The sequence below is a fragment of the Myotis lucifugus genome, unplaced genomic scaffold (genome assembly GCF_000147115.1).
Source record: "Myotis lucifugus unplaced genomic scaffold, Myoluc2.0 scaffold_78, whole genome shotgun sequence".
In the NCBI taxonomy this organism is placed as follows: domain Eukaryota; kingdom Metazoa; phylum Chordata; class Mammalia; order Chiroptera; family Vespertilionidae; genus Myotis; species Myotis lucifugus.
This window is the reverse complement of record NW_005871126.1, coordinates 4,582,514-4,588,682: the sequence shown is the minus strand read 5'-3', so window position 1 is coordinate 4,588,682 and position 6,169 is coordinate 4,582,514. Positions and strand designations below refer to the sequence as shown.

The following is a 6,169-nucleotide window of genomic DNA, read 5'->3' as shown; positions in this document are numbered from 1 at the left end:
CTCTCCCATGGATGGTTCTCTCTCTCTCCCTCTACTTTCTCTCTCTCTCTCTCTCTCTCTCTCTCAAAATAAATAAAAATATATTTTAAAAAATAAAATACCTTCATTTTTAAGGTTTTGTGTTTTGTCCAGAATTTAACTGTTATGATGCTGTAGTTAGAAATATTAATTTGAAAGGTGGAACATTGACTAGGATGATTATGGAAAGAACCACTTAAACATTATGAATAAAACAGAATGCCTGTTTTGAGTTCAGTAAACACAACTGGAGACTTTTCAGTGCTGGCTAATGAGCCTACCTCGATGAATAAGTCCCTGCCCCGATGGAGCCTTCAGCTCAGCGCAGTGGTCACACCGCCCAGTACAGCATGCAAAGTAGACGAGAACATGTACAACATGCCACAGGAAGGCAGTGGACAGAGTGTCCACCAGGGCGATGCCATTGTTGATGATGTCCTGTAGGTGTTCGTCAGGTGCAGGAGAGGGGGAAGGACATTGCAAGCACAGGGGTGGATGCGTGTAAGGACAGTGAGGCATGTGCCACTGACCTGTGCTGGAACCCTTGTGGAGGTTTGGGTGGTGAGAGCTTTGTGGTGGGTGTGGCATAGGATGAGTGTAAGATCTGCTGGGGTTAGATGGAGGGGGGAGGCTCAGAGCGCAGACATATGGTGAGGGTTACTGGGGTGCCCCTAAACTGGAAGTGGGGGAACCAAGCACAAAAGTCAAATGCCACCTAAAGATAGCTTGTCTGTAGAAGAAGCAAAATCTGTAAGATGTCAGCCAAACACAGATTTATTTTTGTCTCCTCCTGACCCGGTATAATTTATTCCCTCGGGTCCAATACCCTTGCCTCAGGTTGAGAACCCTAGCAGGCCTATGGCTTTTCTGCTTGCTCTTAGTAAACTGACTATCCTACTTCCGGTTGCATACACACAGTCCCAAGTCTGTATTTACAAGTGTTCAGCTCAGCATATTAATTAACATTTCAATTTTCACTCAAAGATAAGAGTCTTCGTTGTCCATCCTATAGCCAGGGTCTCCTCTGAGCTCCTTTCTCCACTGTAGCTTGGTCTGGAGCAGGTGGGAGGGAACCAGAGGTCTCAAAAGGGGAAGCAAGTTCAGGCACAGGTTCTTCTGTTATTCTCCGTCTCCCCACACTCTAGATGTGATTTTGACCTCCTTAGAGGGGAAGAGCCTTTTGTGACTGGATGGCATCACTCTCTCCAAGCCTGACAGATGTTTAAAGCTGGCTCTCTTCCTCTTGGGAAACCAGATCTGAGACTTTGCATTTGTGAATGTTGGATATGATTACATGGCACCTTTCTTTGAAGTTTTACAATGGTTACTTCTCGGGCTCTCAGTGGAAGTTTTAATATCCCAATAAGTGTATATTAATTTTAATATCCTGATAAGTGTATGGGGCATGGAAAGTTGGCCTGGAGATACATTGGGAAAAGGAAGGGATGGCATGGGGAGGTAAAATAAAAAAATTATTAACATTCATTTAGAATTTATCATGTGTTAGGCGCTGTTTTAAACATGTAATGCTTTACATCATCATGATTTTATGAAATAGGTGCTAATATTTTCTCCATGTTATAGACGTGGAAATAGGAGCACAGAGAGGTTAAACGATTTGCCCAAGATCACAGAGTCGGTGGCATTGCCAGATTCCAGTCGGGGTAGTCTCACTCCACAGACTGCTCTTAATTTTCATGCTGCATTGGCTGCTACCACATGCCTGCAGTTTTGCTAACTGCTTTACATAGATGCTCTCATTAAACGCTTTTACCCTGTTTCGGAAATGAAGATACTGAATCTCAGAGAGGTTAATTAATTTGCTGAGGGTCACATAAGTAGTGCAGCTGGGATGTTAACCAGTTTGGATTGATTCCCAAGGTGTTTTGCTCTTAGCTGCTGCATCGCTGGCTTCCTCATGGAGAATGCATCCCGGCAGCTCACAGATGTGCGATGTTTTGGGGACAGCACAGGGGTTCAGAGTGCAGACGCTGGACCCAGACCTCCTGGGAGCAGGTCATGGGCCCCCACTTACTGGCTGGGGGACGTTGAATGTATTCTTAACTGCCTGCTTGTAGAGTTCCTACACTGTGCCTTATTCAACCTCACGTGCAAATTGGGGACAATACCTGTACCTAGAATGCAGAGTCATTATGAAGGTGAAATGTGTTAATATGAGTAGATGCCTAGTGCATAACAAGTGCTCTACAAATGTTAGCTGTTATTGTTTGATTATTATATGAATTCAAAATAGAATCAGGAACTGTTGCTGTGAATGAGACTATTAATAAATAGGAAATACAAATTCAGGTTGTGGAAATAATTTTCATCTCAGCGTTCCCAGGGACTAAGGACTTCTGGACGAAGTAAAATGACTTTCTGTCCAGGTGGTAATCATTCTTAGGTTCTTTTTTTTTCTTTTTTAATATTTTCATTGATTTCAGAGAGGAAGGGAGGGTAAAAGAGAGATAGAAACATCAATGATGAGAGGGAATCATTGATTGGCTGCCTCCTGCAGGTTGGACCAAGCCCGCAACCCAGGCATGTGCCCTTGACCAGAATCGAACCCGGGACCCCTCAGTCCGCAGGCCGATGCTCTATCCACTGAGCCAAACTGGCCAGGGCTTAGGTTCTTTTTTGTTGTTGTTTTAGCATTTCTGTCTTGTCACCTGAATACACCCTTGAGCAATTACATGGGAATATAGGACTTAAGGTTTTCTTGAAAAGAGCAAATGTGAATAGTCTTCTATCTTGCTCCTACCAAAAGCTTACCTGACATTACAGCCAGGATAAGGTCTTGCCTTAAGTTCATTATATGAGTCCAGTCTCTTTTGACTTCGATGGACTTGTTTATTCAGAAACAAATTATTGAGTGCTTTCAATGCGTTTGGCCCAATTCTGGATACTGGGGAGAGAGCAGGAACAAAACAGACACAAATACCTGCCTTCAGGGAGCTTATGCTCTAGCTTGTGAGAAAGACAATAGATAAATAAGGAAAATTTATAGTAAGTCAGACAGCAGTAAGACAATAGAGAGGAATAAAGCAGGGAAAGAGAGGATGTGCTGGGGTTTTTAATTTTAAATACAGTGTCAGACATAGATGTGATGATCTAATTGTAACTTTGTTAAAAAATACCTCTTACCATGTAGAGTGATATACAGATGCATTGTGGTAAAGTATACAGAGCTATTATGGTGAATAAAATGTCTGAAATTTGCTTTAAATTAATCCAGAACTGGGCCAGGGGCATGAGGAAGGAGTTAGAGCTGAAACAAAGAGGCTATGTGTTAAGTGTTGAAGCAAAGTGACAAGTATGTGGGGGTTCATTAACCTCTTTGCTCTACTTTTGGGTGTATTTGAAAGCCTCCACAATAAAAAGCTAAAAAATTTTCTGACACCACAAACATGCACAAGTTAAAACAACTGGATTCCATTGTAAAACATAGACAGAAAAACCTAAATCCACAAAGTTACAAAAATAATAAATACTTAAATTATTAAATTTATATAAACAATGTCATATTTATATAAAATTTATATTAATGATTTTGTATACAATTATTAAATTAAAAACTAACAGAATAATTCAGTGTCAGGGATGGCTTTGTTGAGCAGGTGCAGTCCAAGTGGAGACCTGGTGGGGGGGTCGGGAGGCTGCAAGTGTTGAAGGTTGTGGTGGGGGGGTGGGCGGGAGGGGGGATAAGACAATGAGCCCTGGGGAATTCTGGCAAAAAGCCTTTGAACTGAAAAAAAGTGAGTGATCCAAACTGTGAATCAAATTCCATGACTGTTGCTGTGTTGCTGGGGAGGGCATTACCCTAGTACGGGGCACATGGTCCATGATGATGTCCTTCATGTATGTTGTGCTTTGCAGTTTAGGAAGCTCTTTGCAGACCTACAAGGTGGGCTCATCAGACTCATCATTGCTCCCCCAGGGCCTTGCAGATATCCTGTGCTGCTTGAGTGTGGAGCATTCATTTTCTCATATCTTGTCCTATGACAAACCTGTAGGGTAGACAGGGAAGGAATCCCTATTCTCATTTAGTACAAACAAGGTATCATGGACTATCATTAGGAGGCTTAAATTGCAGCCTTGCTGTGTGGTAAAGCTATTTGATTTCAAGTCCTGTGGGTCTTTTCCCTCACTCCCCTGATCTGTTAAGAGGCCCTATTTCTTGGTATAGAAGGAATGCTAGGTGATTAATTTTTTGGTGTGTGTGTGTGTGTGTGGTGCAGTTTGAGAGGTAAATAAGAGCACTAGTGCCTCATGCTTTTAAACTCTTAGGGCCAAATTAAGTTTCCTCAAACTGTGTGTGGCCAGAGAAAGTAAGAAATCTTATTTCTAAACCCGGGCATGAAACTGTTGCTCTGAGACTCGGTATCACTTAACATTGGAAAACGTAAAACTGAATGAGACCCACAAAGGCATTTTACATGCTGCTTAAAGTTAAACACCCAGGAAATTATGTGCATATGTCTACGTTCACATACATTGTATTTCAGATTCCATGGTCTTAAACTTTCTTTCCATATGTAGAATTTTTATAACCAGCAAATAGATGGGACTTTGGGGTTTAATGAAAAGATGTGTATGGATAACATATGTTTCCCTTTATAAAAAATAATCCTCAGACTATTGAAAATGCCTGAGTTTTTAATGGAATAATTTTATTTGAGTTTTAAATCATCCACCCCCTCCTTTTAAAAATGTACCATATTTTTTCTAAGGGTCTTATTTTTAATTCTGGGGGATGTTCAGAATAAGAAATATTTTTGTATCCTTAGTTGATTCTACATAGATATGTCTTTTACAGATGTTACTATATTTTATGTGTTGGGAGGTACATGGAGGGTATATTTAGAATTTTAACTTCATAGTCTTTGCTTCATCTTTGGGGGACAGATTTAATTAACAGCCTAAATGAGTTTCTTTGCTCTTAGAAGAGCATGCTTTAGGGAAATTATCTTAGAGTAAGTGAGAGGCAAATCTGCAATTTTCTTGATCTTATATGTCATTTGGGAAAAATGGTGTGGGTTAGTATATAGTTATTCAACTTGGGGATTCATTGTCTTTTGAACATACACTTAAAAAAGGTCATAAATTTGTAATAGAACTTACCAGAGGGTCTAATTTTATATTTTAGGTTCATCCTGGATGTGTCCTAAAGTCTGTCATAATATGTCCCCTGCAGGCTGTTCTAAAGGGTCAGCTGTTTGAGATTTCTATGGAAAGCAAATTAATTTTAGTGGAAGTAATTAGACCAGGGGAATAACTATGGCTAGCCATGCTATTTCTTTGTAAGTAGTAAGTAATGTTGATGTTAAAAAGTTTGTATAAAAAAGGGCCCTAGCTGGTTTGGCTCAGTGCATAGAGCGTCAGTCTGCGGAATGAAGGGTCCCGGGTTCAATTTCAGTCAAGGGCACATGCCCAGGTTGTGGGCTCATTATTACTACCTGACAGTTATTTGGGTGAATGCTTTTAAATTGATAAGTCTTTTAAATATATACTTTAGCTAGTAATTCTACTTTTATTATATTACTAGATGCCCAGTGCACGAAATTTGTGCACAGGGGTGTGTGTCCCATCAGCCCAGCCTGCACCCTCTCCAATTCTGGACCCCTCAGGGGATGTCCGACTGCCAGTTTAGGCATGATCCTGGTATCACCTAACATTGGAAAAAGTAAAACTTACAAAATTCGGGAATCGGGCCTAAACTGACAGTCAAACATCCCTCTCACAATCCAGGACTGCTGGCTCCTAACTGCTCACCTGCCTGCCTGCCTGATCACCCCTAATGGCCTCTGCCTGCCTGCCTGATCACCCCTAACTGCCCCCCCCGCCAGGCTGATCACCCCTAACTGCCTTTGCCTGCCGGCCTGATCGCCTGTAACTGCCCCCCCCCCCCGCTGGGTTGGACGCCCGAAACTTCCCCCCCTTGCTGGCTGAACCACACCTTCCCCCCGGCCGGGCGACCCCAAACTGCCCCCCCCCCCGGCCTGGCTGGGGCAAACTAACCTCCCGGCCAGCCGGATTAATCGCCGACCACCCCCCCCACAACCGCATGAAAGCGAATATAAGCGCCCCGGCGAGCGAGAAGTCCAGAAATAGGTACCCCCCTAGGGGCGTGAAGAAAAAAAAAACGCCCCTG

General features: G+C 42.4%; 1 pseudogene; it reads left to right on the top strand.

The window, feature by feature from the left end:
* The first annotated feature begins 303 nt into the window (after positions 1-303).
* LOC102421671 overlaps positions 304-6,169 on the top strand; it is a 22,790-nt pseudogene continuing 16,924 nt past the window's right edge.